Source organism: Lagopus muta, chromosome 9 (assembly GCF_023343835.1).
Source record: "Lagopus muta isolate bLagMut1 chromosome 9, bLagMut1 primary, whole genome shotgun sequence".
NCBI lineage: Eukaryota > Metazoa > Chordata > Aves > Galliformes > Phasianidae > Lagopus > Lagopus muta.
This window is the reverse complement of record NC_064441.1, coordinates 3994345-4017500: the sequence shown is the minus strand read 5'-3', so window position 1 is coordinate 4017500 and position 23156 is coordinate 3994345. Positions and strand designations below refer to the sequence as shown.

The following is a 23156-nucleotide window of genomic DNA, read 5'->3' as shown; positions in this document are numbered from 1 at the left end:
CGGCGGGGGCCGGGGGGCTGCGGCGGTCGGAGCCGGGGCCGGGGCCGGAGCCGGCGTGGGGGCTGCGGGAGCCCGGCGGGAGGTGGGGAAGGAGTTGAGGAAAAGTTCAGTGGCGAGCGCTGGAAGTTGCTGCCGCTGCCGGGGGCTGGAGGGGGGGGATCCGAGAGAGAGGGGGGTTGCGAGGGGATCCGAGCCCTATAGTGGGCGCTGTCGGCCGTCCGTAGGGCCGGGGGCCGCGGGGGGGTGGGTCGGGGGGATGGGGAGGTGTGTGCGTGCGTGTGAGTTTGTGTGCGTGTTTGTGTTTGCGTGTGCGCGCACCGAGGGGCGGCCGTAGCTCGGCGAGCCCCGGGCACAGGTAGCGGGCGCGACCCCCGCTTGCGTCCCCCTCTAGCAAGCAATATTCCCGCATGTGATATCCGCGCGGAGCGGGACGAAGCGAAGAGAGCGGAGCGTGGGAGCGCCGCACGCGTGGGGCTGCGTGGGTTTTGCGCGGCGCGCAGCCGGCGGCTGCAGCCTGCGCGGGTCAGCGCGGAGAGCGGAGCGGAACGGCGGGACTCTGCGCCGGCCCGGCGCTTCTTTGCTTCGGCCGCTCCCGAGGACCCGGCCGGCCACGCGCGAATGCCGAGCGGTTCTATGAGTCGCCGAACGCTCGCCCCGTCCGTTTCTCCTTTCTGATAGGGATCTTTCTTTAAACGCAACCTTTTCTTTTAAACGAGGGACTCGACAAAAAAAAACTTCACCACCTTTCGCGTCCTATTTTAAAAGCAGCTGATGTCTTTATTTCCTCTGACACATCTGGGCAAGTTGCAGTTGATAGCCATGGCGATGGCAAAACAACAGGCAGGCGAAAAGACAAAAAAAAAAAAAAAAAAGTCAGATGAAATGTTGCATAAGTTGTGTGACGCAAAAAGCAGCTGCTTATTTACCCTTTATTTGTGAAGAAAAAAAAAAATAGACAAGCGCGGAAGCGAAAGATCTCTCCGGATCCTCCTCGGCTTCCCCCGCGAACCGTAACAATAACAGCAGCGACCCGCGTTCGATGTGGCGATTTTCAAGCGTGCGGCGCAGCGCACTCGATTAGGAAACAAACACGCGTCGAAGCCGCGCTGTCCGCCCCGCTCGGCTCCGGCGGCCCCGCGCCCCCCCGCCCCCCCGCCCGCCGCCCCCCCGGCCGCAGCGCTGCCCTCCCGCACAGCTCCAACTCCGCACTGCGCCTCGGCTCCCGCTGCCCCAGCAGCGCTTTCCACCGAACCGCAAGCGTTGCGTTAATAATCGTTCGCTCGCAGCTCGCTCCGAAAGGGAACAGTGGCTAAAAAGCTGAGATTATATAGAGAGATTTTATTTGGCGTTCCGAAAAACTCTGTTTTCTGCCGAATTGCGGCTTGGTTTCGCGGCGAGCTGGGCTGGCGGCGACCCCTGGGCTTCAGCTGGGGAAGTTTTCAGCTTCTCGCTTCGTTCTTTCGGGGCCGGGAAGAGAAAAGTTTCTGCAGCCCCAACCCTCTTAACCCTCTTCGGGTGGCAAATCGCAGAGATCGGGGGGAGACAGCGCTCCTCGTCATTTCACTTCTGTTTTTTTCTGCGTGTGAAATAAAAGTGGCCCAGGCGCCGTGCCCGCCGCTGCTGTTCATCAAAGCGTTTCTCTCGCAATTCAAGGTGTGCTTTTTCTCGCCCTCAGTGATAAAATGACTTTAAAAAAGCCATTTTTGAGATCCCTCCGCCCCGAAAATCGTATTTAAAAATAAAAACAAACAAACCAAACAATCAGAAAAACCAAAACCGGAAAGAAGGAACGAGAAGCGAATATTTCCAAACTCCAGCTTTAAAAATAAGGGGAAAGACGAGCGCTTGCGAAGGGGCGGGCGGCTGGGAGCGGTGCGTGGGGCTGCGGGGCTGCGGGGCACTGAACGCGGCTCCGGCCGAGCTCTGCACCTGCCCTGTCGGTGCGGGGCCGCCGCACAGCCCCCGAGCCGCTGCTTTTCCCCTGCGCCGACTTTCCGTATCCCCGAATAACCCCCGCAGCCGCAGCCCCCGCAGCCGGCCCGGCTCGGCCCCCGCCACCCAGTAGCCTCGTAAAGAGACAGAAGGTGATCAGATTAGGGGAACACACGGCGAGAGGGAGGCACTTGTTACTTTTACACTTTATCACCGCTTTTTTACAGGCAATTTAGTGCAGCCAAGGTAGATCCAGATCCCTCTAACCATCTGAGATAGTAAAATAAACACTTTCCTAAGTTTCAGCAGGTTTTCCTGCGCCTGTAATTTGCTTCAGTCCAGTACTTAAAAGCCTTGATTGAAAAACAGAGCCGGCGAGTTTATTTGCCTGTTTAAGACTCGGTCCGGGAATTTGTTTTCGAGTAGGGAGACGTTTGCCACGTCCAGGCTCCCGGCCCTCGTAGCGAGGCCGTTTATTTGCCATTACTTCGCCGTCACCCACCCCCTACCCGCGCCTGCACTGCGGCCGCCGCCCCGCGTCAGCGCTGGAACAGCCGGGCCCCGCTCCGCACCGCTCCGCTCCGCACCGCCCCGGGACCCGCCCGCTGTCCCCCGGATGGCTTCTGAGCGGCGGGCTGCAGCACGGGAGGTGCGGGGGCCGGCCGAGACAATCCATTACATGCCGGGCACATTTCACGAGGCGCTGCATTAACCCTTTTCAGGATGTGGAGCCTGCGTCTGCCTTTCGCTCTTTCTTCCTTTCCCTTTTTTTTTTCTTTCCTGCTTCTCTTTCCTTCTCTCAACCCTCTCCTCCTTTTATCTCCCTCCTTTCCCCCCTCTTTCCTTCCTTTCTTTCTCCTTCTTTCTTTTTTCCCCTTTTCTTTCTCCCATTCTCCCATTCTCCCATTCTCCCATTCTCCCATTCTCCCATTCTCCCTCCCTTCTTTTTCTCTCTCTCTTTCTTTCTCTCTCTCTTTCTTTCCTTTCTTTCTTTCTTCTTCTTTCTTTCTTTCTTTCTTTCTTTCTTTCTTTCTTTCTTTCTTTCTTTCTTTCTTTCTTTCTTTCTTTCTTTCTTTCTTTCTTTCTTTCTTTCTTTCTTTCTTTCTTTCTTTCTTTCTTTCTTTCTTTCTTTCTTTCTTTCTTTCTTTCTTTCTTTCTCTTTCTTCTTTCTTTCTTTCTTCCTTTCCTTCTTCATTCCTTCCCTTCCTTCCTTCCTTCCTTCCTTCCTTCCTTCCTTCCTTCCTTCCTTCCTTCCTTCCTTCCTTCCTTCCTTCCTTCCTTCCTTCCTTCCTTCCTTCCTTCCTTCCTTCCTTCCTTCCCTTCCTTCCTTCCTTCCTTCCTTCCTTCCTTCCTCTCTCTTTCCCTCTTTTTTTTCTTTCCCTTTCTCCTCTCCTCTCCTCTCCTCTCCCTCTCCTCTCCTCTCCTCTCCTCTCCTCTCCTCTCCTCTCCTCTCCTCTCCTCTCCTCTCCTCTCCTCTCCTCTCCTCTTTTCCTTTTCCTTTTCCTTTTCCTTTTCCTTTTCCTTTTCCTTTTCCTTTTCCTTTTCCTTTTCCTTTTCCTTTTCCTTTTCCTTTTCCTTTTCCTTTTCCTTTTCCTTCTTTTCCTTCCTCCTCTCTTTCTCAGTTTCTCACTACTTTCCTTCTTCCCCTCATTATCCCTCACTCCCTCGCCTCCCCTCCATTTCTCGCCCCTTTCTCCACCCCCAGCCCTCCAGCCCCACACGGCGCTCCGGCCGCTGCCTCCCGTCTCTCCCCGCCGCCCCGGCCGCGCTGCGGACACGAGGAGGGCGCGGAGGACACGGCCGGCCCGGCAGCGGCCCGGCCCCGCGGGAAATGAGAAACGCAAGCCGTGTTAATTAACGCTGTTTACACGGCGTACAAGAAACTTAAGAAATGTTTCTACAAAGGGGAAGGAACTGTTTACAAAACTCTTTCAAAAGTGTGACATATTGCTGCAGTTCCAGCACTAAAAAGCCAAACACACTTACACGCCTTTGAAGTCGGCTGGCTGAGGCAACATTATTTGACTCGGCTTCAGCTCTTGCTTGTGGCTATAACTAATGGCTTTTACCTATTTAGCGCGGGGAGGGGCGAGGGCCGGGCGCCGCGGCCATTGGGTCTCTCGGAGCGGGGCTTGGCTCCCCGCCAGCCCTGTACAATGTCAACATTGAATATTTGAATTCCCAGACTCTATTTAACAACTTTCTAAATAAATAAACTCATTGTGTGTCTGTGTTTAAAATTATTTCACCTCTTTCATAAAAGCTACAGCATCTTATTACACCGGCCTCTTAGGCTGCTTTTCCCCCTTTTCTCTCCAAACAAACACAACCAGAGCTGAGCGTGGCTTTTTTTTTTTTTTTTACTACCTTCTCCCTGTTTCTTTCCTCTCATCCCCACGGTTGGGAGCTGCTCCGACCCCTCCTGGCTGTTTGACTGCTGCCAAAGCCGTGTCCCTGCTCGGTTCAATATCCATCATCCCTGCCAGGGAGCCATGTGAGTGCCACTGCTGTGCTGTGCCCTGGCCGTGCTCCATCATTCTGGCTGCCGGGCCACAGGCAGGCTCCAGGGACAGCTTTGGTTGTTGTTGCCATAAATGGCTGTTAGTGTTTGTATTCACCTATTCACCCAGTTATTGACGTGCACGCGTGCGGATGTGTCCGTGCCGCTGTGTATGTGTGCAATTGTAGCACTCCTTTCTGTTACTGCCAGTTACACACACATGTATAGAATGCTTACATGTGTTTGTGTGCATACAGGTAAAGAAAACAACTAAATCCATGTGCTCTCTGCAATTGCATATGCCAGAACTTACATGTGTTCTGGCAGCCATGGCTCCTGTGGGTTCCTGCAGCCCATGCACATCCGCGCTGCCTCTGAACCGCTGTGGGTTTACGTAGGGAATGCAGGCGTGGAGCTGACACACACGAGCCTATATGTTGTTTCCTGGCACGTTTCCCAAACACATTAATTGTGCACTTCCGTGGTGGAAGTATTCTCTGAAAAGTATTTATTGACTTCACATGTACGTAAGGCTGTTTGGCCGGAGGAGACATTTCTGGCTGTCTTGGGAAGCACAGTCCTCTGGTAAAGCTGCTGGAGAGGAACGTGGAGGAACTTGAAAGGTCCCTTCCAACTCAAACAATTGTGTGATTCTATGGCTCTAACTCAGTTAGGACAGGAACGGGGTGGAGGGGAGCACCAGCACCTACTGAAGCTTGGGTGAAGGCTGGGCAGTGGGTTCTGTACATCTCAGCTAATGAAGCCATGTCTGCAGCATTCACCCACCCTGCTTTGCTGCAAACCGGTTTCCAAACAGATGTACTGAAAGTTTGGAAAGGCCCGTTCAGACGCTCAGGTTTCCAACTAAGAATTCATGATATTTGTTTATTTAAAATTTAACAAGGTTTGCTGTCATTTTTGGAGCAGCTCAGTGCTCTTTTGCCATGATTTAATGCAGTCGGTTTTACATCATTGTAGTTTAGTTAGGCAAGGCTGGGAGCTCCGACATGAAAAGCAGAAGGAGGTTTAATCACACGTGGCTTTTCCAACGAGCAGATACAGTGTAATATTACCCAGTAGACAGAGCTAGAGCTGTGTGAATGCAGATTAGAAATACAGTTTATATTTAAGTAGTGAAGGTATTTAACCATTAAAACAATTTACAAAGAGCTGGGTGGATTTCAACATCACTGGAATTCCTTTGTCTTAATTAAGGTTGGCTGTTTTGCTAAAAAGATACGGGGCTAATCCAAACAGGAATTAATTTAGGGAATTCCTGTAGCTGTTATACGGGGGGGCAGAGCAGACCATTTTTCCTGGCTTTCTGCTTGGTGCACCTAGTTAGAGCAGCACTCACATGGAGATGCAGGCTCAGGCTGGGATCGCAGGAACGCACTTAAAAAAACTGAATGGGCACTGAAAAAAAATAGCAGTTCAGCACAGGAGCACAGTCTGGCTCAGTGGGAGCTGCTCTTTTCCAGCACTGCTGCTTCACAGTTGCACTGCAGCCGTGCCCCATCCCTGCTGTGCAAAGCGGAGGTGCCAGGTGGGCTGCACAAGGGCTCAGGGCATGGAGAAGGGACCTGGTCCTGGGGCTGCAGCTCCTGGGTACTCTGCAATGCTGAGAGTGGCTGTGAGCTGGGGAGCAAACCAGGACTTTGGCTCTTTGCAGTGCGACTTCAAATACTGAAATTAAAACGCACAGAATATAAAGAAGTGCTGCCCAGTTGTTTGTTGGTTTTCTGCTCCCCTCCTTTTTCTGCACTCCTGGGCTGCAGAAGGGCAGAGCTTCTCCGTGGCTCTGGCAAGAACAGAGCTGGTGGGGAGGAGGGAAGCCAGTCTGCAATGAATTTTATGAATTTTGTATTTGGTGCTAAATGTGTAACAAAGAGAGAGAAATGTGAGCTAATCCAGCTAGAGGAGCTGGGAAGTGAAATGCAATTCAGTTTATTTCAGGCTTTCACAATGTGGTCTGTTTCAGTGAAGCATTATCTTTTAAACCGGGATATATGCAGCAACATAAAACCCTACTACCTTAAGGGAATGTTGAAGTTTGATCTACAAAATAAAGGAAATTCAAAGTTAAGGCTGAAATGTACCACATGGCCTCTGCATCCCAGAAACACGAGGAGGTGAGGCAGTAGCTGCAGGTAGGGGCTGTGCCTGAAGCCAGCCAGGATTCGTGGTATGAACCAGGATCTGTGCTTAGGAAAAGGTCTGTGATGGTCCTGAGGCCTTGTGCACATCTGGGCTGATTTGATGTGAGCTTCGTGGTGGGAGGATTGCAGCACAGAGCTCAATTTATACACTAGGAGCACTCTTTCCCCTTTGGCACCAACTTATTTTTTGTTTAGAAAAACCTCACACTGGGCTGAGATTTTTGCACAGAAAAGAGATGCACACGAGTTCCGGCTTTATTATTTACACTTCTGTATCTTTTATCAGAAATTTCTCCTGTACGTCTGAATGTGCACGCTCTGTTTTAGCCCTCTTCATACTCTAAATGTAAATTGCTGTAAAATAATACACAGCGTAGAAACTGCTGCACAACTGCTGCCCTCACCCCCTGGCCCCGGCCATATTCCGTTGCAGAGCGGCACCGCTCTCTTTTTGATTACAGTAAGTTATAAAGCAGAAGAGCAAGGCTTCCATGAATGGGTTATTTCTGGCAATCGGATCACCAATTATGTATAACATTTCAAAACCTGTGAGCTCTGCCAGTTTGATCTCCGAGAGGGCTACAGAAAATGGGAAGCTTTCAGACCTCTGTAACATCATCCTGTTTTGTCTGCTAGATATCATTAGATTAGCAGAATCCTGAGAACTTCGTATCGACCAATCTAACAACATTTCCCAGGTGGCTTAAATTAAAAAATTAGCGCTAAATATATTCTGTGTAATGCAATTTATTACGGCTGTTTATTGTGTGCAGAGGGAGAATGTTTGGCTTCAGACCTTCCTGCACAACACGTGCCCTCCTGCAGCTGGCGGGCTGTGCAGCCCATTGTGGTGCCAGCCCCGCACAGAGCCTGGCTGCGCTCCGTGCTCTGAGAGCTGCAGGAAGGGAGAGCCTCACCCTGCAGAGCCACCAGCGTGCTGCATAGCAGCTGGGGTAGGAGAGCTCACTGCCAGGGTATGGCGTGTTTCGGGGCAGTGATGCTTGCTAGAAAGGGGGTATAACCTGGTAGCAGGACTCAGGTTTTGTGGTAGTGGGACGGTGGGGCTGGGCTGTGCCCTAAGGATGTTTCTCCTAGACAAAAGGCAAAGGGGGACAGGGCTCACTGGGTGGACGTGTCCATGTCCACCTCCTGCTGGGATGCTCTGAAAGTGAGCTTTTCAGTTCTCAGGTGGCTCCAGAAAAAAATCCTGCCCTCTCTGCTGCTTTTTTTTTTTTTTTTTTTTTTTTTGTATGAGGATGATACACAGCAAGAGTGAGATCACTGCTCAATTAAATAACCTCCATCCCCTGCCTCCAAGCTTCTTCACACATGTTTTAACACCAAACTGGCACAGCCAATGGAAAAAGGCTTTGGGTTTTGGAAGCTGAGCTGGCTTAGTGATAGCTACAGGCTTGGCCCCAAAGCCACTGATGGAGCAGGGTTTGGCCCTAAATCCAGCAATGGAGGGGTCTGGCTGGGGCTGCTCTGCCTACCGCTCCTGCAGGGTGCTGAGCAGCAGCTTCCCTGCCCCAGGGTGTGCTGACATGCTGGGTAGCTGCCACACTGAGGGCTTGCTGGGTACCTGCTGCAGCATCAGTGCACAAGGTCATCCCCAAGATCTGGCCTCATTCAGGAGTCGTTCCAGCCATCTGGATGAAATATGAGCATTGCTGATGCTGCTATGGTGAGCTTACTCCATTTGTTCGGCCATGCAATGGTGTGGGGACAGACATGGGATGTGGTGCAGACTGGGGTGGGGACCTACCAGCCCAATGCTGCATCTTCTAAACAACTATTTGCTCTGCTTAAAGTGCCCAGTACCTCCAGCAAGTGCTGCTGTGTGTGCCCCATTTCTGCTTCCTGCTTCATCGCCAACAAATGTGTGAAGTATGGGCAAGAGCACAGAGAAAAGCCATCCCAAACATATCTAAAATGTGGTTTGAGTACCCATTGGTGCCTGTAGGTTTGATTTAAAAACCATTTAACATGTTGAGCACTTGACAGAAATGATTAACTTCTCCCTCTTGAAACCCCTTTGCCATTTGAAGTTGATGTGGCCATTTTTTCCCCACCAGATTCTATTTACTTGCACCTTGCTGAGGAATTAAGCAATGCTTTCTGTGAGTTTTAATCTTTCCATTCTCTTTGTGGCTCCCATATAAAGGGAGAAAAGGAAACATGTTGTCTGGAAGTATTTTCAAGTGATGTTTCTATTTTACTCTTTTTAGGCTCTTGATGTATTTTTGGCTGGGGGGACTGGCATGAGGACTGGGCTAAGAATACACACCACAGAGAAGCAAAATTGTATTGGCTCTAACTGCCTTAACAACACTGTGCTGTGCTTTTATTGTCTTATTTTTGTTGTTGTTGTTCTATCGTGATAACAGTAATTTATAGCAATAATTAAGAAATGCTAACCTTAAAAAGAAAAAAAGAAAAGCTGATTCTTTCATATCTTATAGTGAGCAGTATCTAGTAGTCATTGACTGCTGTGGGCGCATGCTCTGCCTGCACAAACTGCTGCTTGAGGTGCGTGGTGCTGTGGGAAACAGGAAAGCACCAGAAGCAGCCAAGGTAACTGAGACATGATGAAATGATGTGCTTGGCCATGAACGATGGATATTGGAGATGTCTGAGGGAATAATATTGTTTGGTGTCTTTAATGTCAGCAAGCAGCCTCAGAATGAGAGAAAGGATGAAATTCCACGTGCTGGACCAGTGCTCCGAGAGAAAACCCAGCTGAGTCTGAGCAAAACAGGGTGGCACAGAGTTGTACCCAGAATGGGATGGAGAGAACTTCTCATCCATGGAGCAAGGCTGGGAGATTCCTTTCCAACCTGGCATTATTATTTATAATTTAACTCGACTCAAAGCAGCGACAGCGGAATCCAGCCAGACCTGGGTGCCCCTGTTGCTGGGCTCTGAGCAAATGTGGGCAGTTCATGCAGAGCTTGGTATCTCAGAAATTAAGTTCAGCTTAATTTTCAGGCTTAGTGCTCTATATATGCAATTACAGTGTTGCTGGAGGCAGTAATACAATCCTGGGCAGTAGTAGTGGTTGCTTTGAAGAAGCTCCACCAAGTCGAGGCTGCATACTGCCAGGCTTCCCACTTGCTTGTTGGTGGACATGCTTCAGCGTTAATCCCATTAGACCTCTCCATTTGCCATAAAATCCCCACTTTTTCTGTTTCAGAGTGCCCTATTATTTTTGGCAGTGGCCTTCACCTTGTGTGACCAACCTGCTCTAAGCTCCAAGAATCCCGGCAGCATCACCCACCTCTCTCAAAGCACGGAGCCCTGAGGTTGGTAGGGAGGAGGAGGGCAGCCTTGCAGGTAATCCAGCCCAATAAACCCCAGGACTGCGGTTCCTGTGTGCCTCCCACCCCGTGCTGCCAGGAGAAGCAGGCGATGCAGCCAGCAGTGCCAGCAACCAGAACGTCCCCCAAGCCAGCCAGGCTTATTATGCTTCTTTTTAAACCACTGCCAAGAAAAAGGGTCCACGCAACCTCCGAGCGAGGCTTCATAAGCTCAGTTTTATGTTTGGCTAATTTGGAGCCAAACCATGGATTTTGCATAGAGAAATACCCCATGGAGCATCACAGACTGGGAAAAAAATATATTAAGGAAAGGGAGGACTGATAATTTTATGACTTCCTTGAAGTTAGGCAGTAAAATGGGCTTCATTTAGCAATTTCCTTACTTCTGATTGCAATTTTGTTACCAGCGTAATGGTTTTAGATATAATTTTCTGTGAATATGGAGCAACTTTAGACACCCAGGCTCTGTGCGCCGTGCTGAGTGGTGCCACACTGCAGGTTCCACGAGCTGAAACATTTGGTTTTGGAGCAGGATGCCAGGCAGGATGTGTTGGTGGCCCTTGGATTTGCTCTTAAAACTGTGTTGAGCACGCATGTCTGGACTGCTCTAGAAAGGACTGGTAGGAGTAGACCCTGGAAAGCCAATTGTGCGGCATATTTTTTCAAGGATGAAGTATTTCTAAGTTGAAATCCACTCAAGAACCCAGATTTTTACAAGTAAAGTGATTACTGTGATCTCAAAGCTCATCTTCCAAACCAGAAGCTATGACCATCCCATGTCCCTTAGCCTTTTGGCCAAAGTGTGTGTGTGAATCCCATCCAGAATTTCTTTGATGGGATTAAAGTAAACCTCTGCTATGTTTGCTCCTCACACGAGTAGAGTTATCTTTCACTTAACATGGTTCAACTTTAAAAAAATGCATTTTACAATGCAATAATTCTCACTCATTTTCATTGGGGAGTCATTTACAGAAGGAAAACGAACCATGGGCAGTTAGCAGGAGCACTGCTGATACGTGCAACACGTCCAGCTGTTGAGGGAAGTGACTGTGGGTGAAGGAGATGCCATCATGAGTTTGGCAGTTTGTTTATGAGACATTAAATGGTGGACATTTCTTCTTCCAGCTCTAACTGGTCTGAGGACTCAGATATAACCTTAAAAGACCTTTTTGGGGTTTGGAACAGAATTTAAATCCCATCAGTGCTCAATACTATGTATGTAGTGTGAAGGAGAAAAGAGAAAGCATCATGGGACAGGAAAAAGAAGGTGCAGAAACTTGAGAAAAAAAAAGGATTTTACATTCTAATGGCTGTATTTCTTCTTCAGAGGGTTCCCTCTTGGTGTCACAGCACATACGGAGCAAAGAGGGAGCACTTGATGTCTTTTTGCTCCCTTTGTTTATGCACGTTGTGCACAGCCAGCCAGTAACCATCAGACCCAACCTGACAGCGCGCGGGTTGCACTGAAAGGAAGGGGCTCTCCTGGGCCAGCAGCAGATGCAGGGCTGGAAACAGAGCAGAGCTCAGCTCATGGGGTGAAGGTGCTCTCGTGCACCCCTGTGTGCTCTCTCCCTCCTGCATGCGTGAAGGTGCAGGTCTGCTCTTCAGATCCCTGCCTCCCCTCCCTGATCACTAAAATGGCCTGGAGATAGATCCAGCCCCAGGCTGCAAGCTGGAGGGAGTGGTGTTGCTTTAGGCTCCCTGCCTGTGGGGTGACATATCAGGAGAAATAAGGCTGAGCCTGAACCGGTGCCCAACAGCATTGGAGAGGGCTGGGAGGCTGAGCTACAAAAATGAAAGCAAGGAATTTAACAGCAGTAAAAGAGAGGTTAAGGAGAGAAAGAAAAGGAGAGGAAATAAAAGTGATACGAAGGGTTAGAAAAACAGCTGTGTCCAAATATTAACCTCTGCTGCTGCATTTGGACCCTATACTGTGTTAATAGCAGTATGTGGTGAGTATGTGTTGGGATGGAAGATCATATTTAATTTCAGAAATTATCTGCATCATCTCAATACTGAAAACATTCAAGAAAAAGTTCTTTTCTGTGTGCGCAGCCCCCCCTTGGAGTGGCTTCTTCCCCTCAGCATGCTAAATCAGAAGGAGCAGCCCCAAAGCACAGTGACATGAAGGCAGTGGGAGGGCAGAGCCTGCACTGGGGCTCCTTTGGCAGCTGGCCCTGGGCCCTGGCCAGCAGATATGGGGCAACCTTCCCTCTGTCTGGAGCTGCTCTCGTCTCTGACACTCAGAAGCATAAAATCTTTACAGCTCTTTAAAATAAGGAGTTCTTGTCTCCCTGTTGGATGTCTGGATGCTCCTGGGATTGCATTCTTCCATCAGTGTCATTTGTTTCAGAGCGCAGGTCACAGTGACACAGCCCAGACCTTGATTTCTGGGAACATCTTCATAGGCTTGTTTTCACAGCCATATCATGACGTCATTTTATCTGTCCATCTCTGATACTGCTTCCTGATATTCAGAATTATCAGCACTACCCATCAGTCGCTCCAGTGTTTTCCAGCCTTCAGTACCACCATCATCAGTTTTTAAGACATTTTTTAACATTATACCAATCACGGTGGCTTTTTGATTTTACTTTCTAAAATTATTTGTAGTCTTCAAAAAATTCTGTTGAGGTGTGCAAGGCCAGCTGAGGAGGAGCAGGAGATTCCAGCGTTGTATTTTTATTAACTTCCTGAGTGTTCAAGTAAGGAAAGGCTGTTTGTTCTTTTTTTTTAAAGTAATGTGGAAGAGTAACACATCTGTTTTTTTAATTGTCCACTAATGTGCTGGGGCTGTGCATCACCTTTCAGGCAGCCAGGTTGCCCAGCTGCTTTCTCCCTGGGCTTGCACCAGGGTTTCTCCTGTTTTTGGACTCACTGGTGTGCTTACAGACCTTACTTGCTGGCTGGTCCAGGGTACAATGGGATTTAGGTGGGAGATGGGAGAGTGAGGATTACTTAGTACAAAAGTAAAGAAATGGGAGGGTGCATCCTGCTTCCCCTCCCCAGCTTCCCTTGCTCAGAAAGCCCTGCTCAGCTGGGTTCAATCAGGGGGAAGCTGCTTGGCTTGATTAGGAAGGGCCACTGATTCTTTTCACCTGCTGGCTGGGCTGTGCTGGAGATGCTTGGTGTTAGAGCTCCTAGCCTCAGTATCTCAGTGAGTGCTTTACCTTTGGGCTTTAGCACAGTGTGGAGCTGCCTCAGATTCTCTATGCTTGGGGGTTTCTCCTCACGTGGTGTGGCAATCCTGATATGCTTGGTGGTGGGGCCTGAGCTGTAACAGTGTTCTTGTGGTGTCATTGAAGCACTGGCACCTACAACATGCTCTTCTCCCTGGAGTTCAATTAAAGCCTACAAAAAAAAAAACAACACAAAAACAACAAAAAAGAGCAGATGTGCTCTTGATAAATATCTAAGTATGCTTTTCTGCAGTCTTCTCTTATTTAGCATTGTGTTCACTGCTGATGGTTTTTCAGCGTTGGTTACAACGTGCAGAAGCACCAGGAGGACTTTTTCCCCTGTGTGCGTTTCAGATGATGCTGGAGATGAGCTTGGGTTCAGGATGGCTGCTCTGTTCCCAGCATGGTCTCCTCATTCCCAACTAAACACTGTGGGAATAGATGTTGGATGTCACATTTTGTTCTACTTTCTACCACGGTCCTGAGTGCCAGCGCCTCTGTTCATTCTTCTTCCAGTGCCATGGTTCTGCCATGTTACATGTGATCCTCTCAATGCATGTAAATGTTAAAATAAGGGGGGAAAAAAAAAGGCTTGTTTTTGGCTGCAGGTTCAGATCAACCATGGTTAGCAGCAGAAGCCAGAGCTTCTTTAGTTTTGTGGTCAGCAGTGTCTGGGAAGGCTTTGTGGGTGTTCTGAGCACAGGCACCTCATGTTTTGCTGGGCACTGGGAGAGCTGTGCCTCTTGTGTTGTCAGCAGGACGGTGGTAGAGCAGCTCCATCTCATTCGTGTTTGGTTAATAACCAAGAAAAGATGCACTAGTGCTACAGGAAGTTCTCACAAAGCCAGACCGTGTGTGAGGCTGGAGCTGTGCTGATGGAGCTGGAGTTCTTGGAGCATCCTTTGCAGAGCAGCAATCACCAAATAAGGTCTCCAGTTTCTTGTGTTGACTGTGGGGAGTGCCTGAACCAAAACCCAGTGCCTGGTGTCTTTTGGGAACCCCAGAGCCAGCTGTGTTCTGGGCAGTACCAGGAGTAGGAGCTGCACGTGGTGTCCATTTGCTGGGCTGATGGAAAACATGGAAACTCCCTTCTGGCCAAGCTGGGCATCTCTGTGAACTAAAATTGTGGATCTGTGTGTCTAATGTTAACAGATGGAACATAAATGAGTTCCTACGCACTTTGCTGGTTCGCTAATGGCACTTGTTTATAAGTGCTTTATGTTAACAGCTATTTGATGGTGCCCATTAGTATTTCCTAGGGTAATGTTTTATAATAAAGCGAATGCTAGCCAAAAGCAATAGTAATACGATAAACAAAAAATCCAAATGCTGGGTGAGAAATGTAATGGAGCCAGGGCTGAATTCTGGTGGGAGTTTGGTTTAATCTAAAGGTTAAAAAATGTTATAATTTGGGTTTAAGTAAATTGGCTCTCTAGTCCCAGAGGTCTCGCTCTTGTAATTCTCGTGCCTCCAAAGCTCCCACTAATGCCGATGGGAGCCTTGGGCGCACAAGAAATGCGGGTTCAGGTACTAAAGTTACAGATTGGCTTGGACCAAAACCCCTAATCCAAATACCTCCAGCTTTTGAAAGCATTTGCCAATTGGATTTGAATCTGGACACAAACATTGTGGCTTGAGCTCATCTGAGCTCACTTACATCTGTGTAAATCTGTAGTATGGCCCCGATCCAGCAAAGCACGTAAATATGTGCTTAATTTGACTTCAAGGGGGCTATTGTGCGCTTAAAGCTAAGCATGTGTTTAAGTGCTTTGCTGGACTCAAGTCCAAATACATTGGAGTCAATGAAATGACACCGAATAGTGCGGTGTAAGTGAGATATGAAATGAACCAAAATGTTTGCTTTTCTACCTGGAAATGAACACGCTGTTCATATCCTACATATCCTGCATGCACTTTGTGTTTTCATCTCTCTGCACATAACACATTCTTTACGGTAACCTGTCCCTTCAATACAGTAAAGAAGAAATATACTTTGAATTTTCCTACTCTATTACTCGTATTTCATGAAATGTGTTCTTATGCCAAGTGTCTGTTTATATATATTTATACATGTTGTTTTTTTATTGGTTTTGGCAAAATACAAGAAGAAAAAAATATTATACAGTTAAAAACTTGTAAACAGTTTTATCCCTCATTTAAAACATTTTTTAAGAGTTTACCTGCCATGGTTAGGTTACTTCAACTTATTTTCAGTTTGTTAGTCTGACCAATATGAAAAATAACTGCATGGCTTTGTTTTTAGCTGCAAATACACACATCACCCTTGTTTACAATGTGACACGCGAATGTACCTTTATACTTAATAATTAAATGCTACTTTTGTACTTTAAATCTCCCATTTGGCGAGCTACAATAAGCTGCCAATGAATACTTCCATGTGAAGAAGTTAATATTGGTGAAAAGATTATGTATTGCTTTTTTGACTGCTGCAGCTTGCTGCAAAGAGAACACAAAAGAGTTAATTGAGTCCAGCTCTGTAAGGGTGGCACAGGCATGGGCTGGAATGGTGAATTAAGAGAAAGAAAACAAAACACAACAAGAAATAGCACTTGTGTCTGTGTGATGACCACAATGCAGACAGACAAAGACAAACTGCACATTGCAAATGTCTGTAGCTTATTAATGAGGTAATAGAAGCAAAATTAGGTATCAGCGGGGTTTGGCTCTGAATGAAACAGAGATCTTTTATCTCGGAGTGCTCTGTGGAAGACTCATAGGCTGTGATGTGCTGGTCAAGGCTGTGCCACTCTTGGCTGTAGCAGTGACTGGTGCCATTGGAATTCACCAGTGTTTCCCGCTTGAGGCACCCAGATGTGAGTCTGCTGGCTGGCTGGAGAATGAGGAAATGTTTGCATGGGAATGGATGAAGAAAGATGCTTTTGTTTATTTCCTCTGAACGTATAGAATATTTTGCAGTTAGCTTCTGTCTGGAGGGTAGTCACTGGTTTTTCTCCCAGCCAGCACTGGGGGAGCTTGTAGAGGATGATGGTTGCACAGAGCAATCTGCCTGCCAGCCCATCCACAGCCCCTCTGCCTCTGTGAGGTGTCAAAGCTTCCATTAACATTAACAATGTGGATTCAACCCTGCATAGGTAAGGTTTCCCTTTAAGAAAACTCACTGTGGCCTTCAGCTGCACCATAAATGCATTCAGTGGTTGTGAAGAGATTCTGGTGCACGTACAGCCAAAGCCCGAATTCCTCCTCAAGTGAGAGTCTGAGCGAGGACTGATTTCAGCCCCTGCTCTAGGCTATGCCTGAGTAACTCAGCTGGTGGTGACGGCAGTGCTCCCAGTTCCCTTTGCATGGCAGCGTGTGCTCACTGCTGCTTGCCTGGTTGGGTGACACAGCCATCCTGCTGCCCCTGTATCTTGCCCTTTTGGCTCTGTCCCGTTGAGAGAGGTGGTGCCATGGTGCTCTCCCACCTGCGGGCTCTGCTGCAGGACCCTCGGCTCAGGAAATGCCCTATAAATCTCGGTGCCTTTTGTTACCTGCTGTGGTACGTGACTGATGGCTTAAGGTAAAGAATGGGTATTTGAGGAGAGGGTGATTAACAAAAACATCCTTCTCTGCTTTCTGCTCAGTTGCCGTGACCAGTGCTCTCAGAAGGCAGGCTGATGTGATTTGCAGCCCCTTAGTCACGAAAATGAGGACAGGTCTGCTTTGCAGCCTGGCACTCCCTTATTTTCCCATTCCCTCCATGTCTGGTCTTGCAGGCCGCTCTGCTGCGATGTTTTGGGGCTGTGGTTAATTTTCTGGAGCATGAGAGCGGCCTGGTGCGAGTGCATCAGCAAAGTGAGCCTGCGATAAAATGTCTCTGCATCCTGCTGCCCCTTCTGCAGGTCAGGCTATTTGTCCCACCCAGACGGGGTGTCTGGCAGCTCTGGCGGCGTCCCTCGTTTTGGCATGGGAAAACTTGTTTTGTTTAACACTGGGGAAACAATATGCATAAATAGCAATGCTTGAACCTAAACACTCCTGTTGTCTCTATGCAATTATTTTATGACAGGTATTTCTTTTTCCCTGAAGGACTTGAGTCCCAGCCTGCAGAATAGCTGCTGTCGAGTGGAAGCATTCCTGCTATTTTCCCTCAATTCAGAGGAAGCAATGCACTTGTTGTGTTACCTTGGTGAATCCAAAGTGGTTTTCACTTCCCTTAATTAAGCCTCCTTTGGCGACGGCCCCTCCAAGGTGGAGAGTGGAGCGTGCTCGGGAGCACTGCCGCTGATTTGAATTCCTAAATTCCTCTCCTTGCAAACTTCAAAGGCGAGTATATTGCTCTAAGAGGCACCAATTATGTAAACCTTGGGCTATTCAGAGTGTTCCATAATTATTTATTTTCAACGACAGAGGTTTTAACCCAAACTAGACAGAAAACTGGCATTTCTCCAGTTATTAGATTCTATTGAAAATGGTATTAAACAATGGGCAGGGTAACAGGGTAGATTAGTGTTCCTTCATCTTCCTGACCTGGCCATGTGTCAGAGCTGACCAAAATTACTTTGATTTGATGGCCATTAAAGGTCATGAGCAGAATGGGATCAGATGTCTCGGCTGAGGCTGAAGTGCACAACATTATATATTGATAGTAATTAAGTTGTTTCATTTAATAAGCGCCATCAGATTTAAAGGCATTGTTACAGTATTGAGGTGGGGAGGAGGAAGGAGGCAGCCTGGATGGAGGCTGAGGAAGAGAGAAAGGCTCTGGAATGAGTGAAATATGTCCCCAGAGTAATTTTTTATTTTATAAACTGAATGCAAACCTGATGGAGAACTATGGAAATGAGCAGTTGTGCTGGATACATACACACACACTCTCAATATTCCTATACTGTGGGTAATGAAAAGTGCCTTCAGGGATAGGGTGGCCTTACCATTCATCAGTGCCATAGCCTTAAGTGGGTAATAACTAAGAGCTCCCATATCTAGTGTGTGTATAAATTCTAGCTCCTCCGTATATTTGCTGCAGACGGTATTTAATTTATACAATTCTTTAGCTTTAAAGCTGTCAATTGATAACATTCAATCTGTGAGCCTGACTGATAAAAGGGAAAGGGAAGAAGTATTCTCTGGTGGTTTCAGTAACAGAAGTTGTGAGGCCGGAGGTCCCTTGGGGAGCAGCGTTCCTCTGGGTGAAGTCACCCCCTTTGCTTTCTTCTTAGGCCCTTAAAGATGCAGGCTGGTCCCTCTGCTGGGCAGATGTATGTAGATATAGTCGGCAGGCAGCACAGGCATGTCCTTTCTGCTTCCAGTGGAGGTGGAGTCCCTCTAACCCTTGTGAATTTGGGAGATGCGGAGTGCTTCAGGTGGTTCCCCACATCCATGCAAAGATGATCACTGGGTTTGGGAGGGCCAGTGGTGGAGCTGTCTGGCTTTTGGAAGGAGCAAGATAGGAAGGAAGCCTCCGGCACAGTGAGATAAAGGGAGGCTGGTAAATGAGGGCTCTGCGGAAATCAGCTGTCCCATGGATGTTGAACTTGGCCAGCACCCGCAAAGGGAAGAGCTGACCCAGCCCTCCAGCACAGCAGCACTGGGGATGCAAATCTCCATGAACAAATGACTGGTGGCAGCAGTTGTCCAAGGCACTGAGTGCAGAGTTGGATGGGGCGTTGCAGATGTGCAGGACGTGGTGGGGCAGCTGCTGGCCAAGGCAGTGCTGCTGGAGAGCTGTGCTCAGACTGCCCTGGTGCATGGATGTATGTCTTGCTGGTAGAGAGCCCTGGAAGCTGACCTGGCTTTCAGGGTAATTTCTTCCTCTATTTGGGAGTCTTAGAAGAGTAATATCTTGCTTGTAGAAGCTTTTTTAAAAGTAATTTGATTTATTGATTGGAAAGGAACAATAATAAGAATGGAACGGCTGCAGGGCTTTCTGCTCTTGTGAGCAGGGGACCAGCTGCAGGGGAATCCCACCCACCTTAAGTCAGAGACAGCCAATTTGTGGCATGTCCCGTGAAGATCAGCTCTGACACCTGGATTCTAGGATCTACAGGGAACTCCACAGAGTGCCATGAAATGCAGATGGATGAAGTTCTCTTTATTTCTGAGCTGTGTTAAAAGCTCCCCAGTACTGAGGTGGCAATGCCATTGTTAGGCAAAAGGAGCAGGACAAGGGTTATTAGCATTGCTAGAATAACTGGGCAGGACACATGGAGATGCACTTTGAAGAGCAGTCATGCTGGGGCTTGGTTTTGCTGTTTGCTCTGGTTCAGGAATACAAAGTTTTTTTGGCTTAGCAGTGCCCCAGTGGTCCTCCTTGCTGGGGGCACTGTTTTGGGGACAAGCTGTCTCCTCTGTGCACTTCTCCAAACTCTTATGGCTCCCTGTGTCTATGACCCAACCATTTTGAGCTGCCCACTTTTCGATCACAACTGAACACCTTATTTAAGGCAAAATAACTCCATTGGAAAAGGGTCTCGGCTCAATCGATAAGCAAACATTGAGCAGATATAAATAAACTCGGTGCACACATCATAGTAAACCTATTGGTGTGTTCTGGGGAGAACAAAATGATTTAGTGACTATAGAACATTTGGCGAAGAAATCTTCAGCTGGCTTCTGCTTTGCCCAAACTTAGTGGGAGAAAGATCTGCTGCAAACAGTTCAAAATGGCCCAAAGAGCATTAAAGAGCTTGTGAGCATCGAGGATGGGAAACGGAAAAAGAGAACATTTGCCAAATAATGCTTGCAACAGGTCTTGGAAGCTGGAGGGCTGCAATGGAAATAAACCTGTCGAAAGCTAAACAAAATGCATAGCACCCTAGCACAAAAGAAGGAAGGAAGGTGATTACCATGAAGGGCTCCTGTACCCTTCTAAGAATAAGTCTTCCAATATATAGGTCAGGAAGCAGCGTGGCTTCAGCTTGGATTCCTGGGGAAAAACAAAGTGATTGTTGGGTGGTATGTTAATACAGCAGGTGCAGTTTTATTTAAACAAGAGGTAGCTATTGTTTTGTGGAAGTGTGGTGATTTACAGGCTCATAGTTTATCCTGGAGGATCAGGGTGTTAAGTCCTGTGCGCGTATGTGTGCTTTACCCAGGGTGAGCTGGGAGGAGCTTAAAGGAAAGGCCCCCGTCTGCAAGCACAGAGAACTCAAAGTGCTGGGCTGTAACAGTTAGCACAAAGATCTGGATTTGGGGCGAAATGGAGTTGTGGTCTCCAGCCCGTGTTTTGTTCTGGGTGGATTCAGATGACCTCAGTGGGATCTGTATAAGGGAAGCTGGGATAGAACTCAGCCTTAAAGCATTGCTAGCTGAGCAACTCGTGGAAAAGAGTAAGAACTAGCAGATATCTTAATTTCTGACAGCTATTTCAGCCCCCACCTCCAGTGCTGAGCGCAGAAGGAAGGCTGCTGGGAGCCCATCTTGCCCTGCTCAGCTTTGTTTTCGTCTTGGTTCTACCTGAAATCTCCCTGCCTATGTGCAGGTGTGGGCCCAGCCAAGCCCTTCTGCTGCTGCCGGTTATTTATATCTGTTTATTTTCACTCTGCAACCTGGAGAGCATCTTTCCAGAACGGTCAGGTTGTTCTTAGCTGTGCTCAGTCAAAAAACAAAACCAAACCAAATGGTAGGGACTGAGTAAAATAGTGTATTCCAACCCTGAAAAGCATGCCGCATTACTCTGAGCAGAGAGGGTGGAAGAAGGGGAAAAATTGTCTGTGCTGGATTCTTCTATTTTACTCTGCAGAATGAAGTGTCTTCACTGGGATATGTGCGTTTCCACCAAAGTAATGTAAAGGAACACATAAAAGAAGGCTAAAATTGTGGTTAATCACCTTCCAGCCCGGCACACTGCCTCTCACTGGCTGCAGATTGCTCCATTGGAGCACCAGTCACCTTCGCCATGTGTTCCCAGCCCCAGGTGGCTGTGCAGTGCCCATGGCCTTCCCTCCCTGCTGCTGGGCTCAGGGACGAAATGGCCGCTGAGTGCGAAGCGCTGCACTGCACCGCAGCGATGGGTGTCTGATGTGAGCCTGCGGGAACTCCCAGCTGCGGGCCGGGCAGCGCCCTGTTGTGCTGCTCATTGTCCAGCGCGGCGTAAATGACCGTCCCTTCCTCCGTGAGCTCACGGGCTAAAATTAATAACAGCACTGAAATGAAGGGTGCTTTATGAGTTAGGGCCGTTGTTATTATTTATTACATTTTTCCATAGAAACAGAACATTTTATTACTTTCGCTGCAGAAATCCACGTTATCGGTTTCCTTTCGTGCAACAAAACACCGTTTCATTCTTCTTTAACAAACATTAATCGCACAAAGCTCGCTGTGTGCTTTGCATGCTGAAAACCCTACAGCACTGCCAAGTGTCCTTCTGCTTTCTTCCTCCCGGAGCTTCCAATTCACCGAGTCCACCAAGCCAACACAGCACCATCTCTGCAGGGCAGCGGTGCGACGCATTCACAGCCCTGGAGCTTCTCAGTGTGCAGGCAATGGTCGGCAGGCAGACGGTGCATTTCTGCGTGTCAGAGGCACAGGGCTGGAGCTCCTTCTGAGAAATGGCTGAGTGTGCCATCGCCGAACCCCTGAGTGACAGCTTGTGATTTTCAGCCTCTGTTGTGATTTTTTGAATTCTTTTTTCTTTTTTCTCTCTTAAAAAAAAATTTTTTTTTTTTTTTTTTTGAAGGGTTGGCAGTCGGAGCTATTCTCAAGGATTTGGAAAAGAGCCACAAACAGGAATTATTGAACAATTGCTCTGTGAAACTTAAGATAACAGTTTGTTCCACCACAGTGGAATTGCTTTGTGGGAGAAGGAAATTATCTTTTTAGCTCTTGATTAACATTATGTGAGAAAAATAAGATTGAAGGTTGATGGTATCTTTCATGGAAGGGAATGTATGCTCGTGTGAGGGCAAGGGGGCACAGATGTTGAGGGTGCCAGAGGACATGAATGCACTTTGGATTTTAGGTTATTTGCAAGCTAAGGGTATTTTAATGTTTGGAAAATTCCTCTGCTGCTTTTTTATGGCGTTGTTAATGCTTACTGTATGCTCAGTGTCACTCTAAACAGTGGATCATCGATGAGAGCTGGTACATGCTGTTGTCTTTTCAGTGGTAAGATTGCAGGTGGGGAAGGATTTTCTGTACAAATCAATCTTTTAAAATCCAATCCTGAGTTTTGCTATTGCTGGTTTAGCCACAAACACCTCCAGTTACTCTGTACAACAGCACTCCTACCTACGGCTTTATCACTAATGCTTATTGAAAGTAAACACTATGACTGAGAGCACAAGGACATTTTTAACATACCGGGCCGGTGCAGCTGACTTTGGAGAGAATGGGAGGCCCTTTCTGCAGCCAGAGCACCCTGAGTTGGTCTGTGGGCCGGCAGCATCAGGTGCAGGGCTGTGGTTGAGGGCTGCACCTGCAGAGCAGACATGTTGTGTGACAGTGGGAGTGTGGTGTGGCGAGCTCTGCATCGCATGCACAGCAGTTCAGCCTTCTTCTATAGGAAAGTGCCTATGGGTGCTTTGGAAGGGCTGTGCTCCTTGGTTTTGTTTTTCACTTTAAAATGAAAGTCCTGGCGGTGCTGGTAGAGGCGCACTTTCACGCTGAGGGCGCGCTCCATGTGAAATGGATGGCTCTGAGCGGAGGCCGGGGCTCTGATTCAGCCCCGTGGCCTGTCTGCAGCAGCCTGGGGGCTTCCAAGAAGCCAGGGGCAGCCTGATGCCTTGGCCTGGGCTCTGTGCAGCTCTGGCCTCTTCCTGCCCCCCAAGCCCGGCTGCTGCGACACTCCACAACTCGGGGGAAGCCTGGGGGATGCTGACATCCAAACATGAACTTTGTGGGCAGGCCACGCTGCTGCTGTGATCTCCGAGCTCGCAGCCTGCTCTTATCTGTGCTCGCAACGCGCCCTGGGAGATCAAAATGTGCCCCCTCTGAGGCAATAGGAAAGGGACAAGATGCTTCTTTAATCACGTCTGATAAATTCTCACTTGTAATGAGAGCCTTAATTAAGGGAAATTACCTATTGGAAAAGAGTTAAAAGGGGCCCCCATACTCCTTCCAGCAAACTTAAAGACAAAAGGAAGTTTCCAACAATGGGTCACTGGAGATG

At 48.2% G+C, this 23156-nt stretch overlaps 1 protein-coding gene across 6 annotated transcripts in view; it reads left to right on the top strand.

The window, feature by feature from the left end:
* The window catches only part of MECOM (MDS1 and EVI1 complex locus), a 299911-nt gene that overhangs the window by 233 nt on the left and 276522 nt on the right, over window positions 1-23156 (top strand). The window lies entirely within an intron of this gene.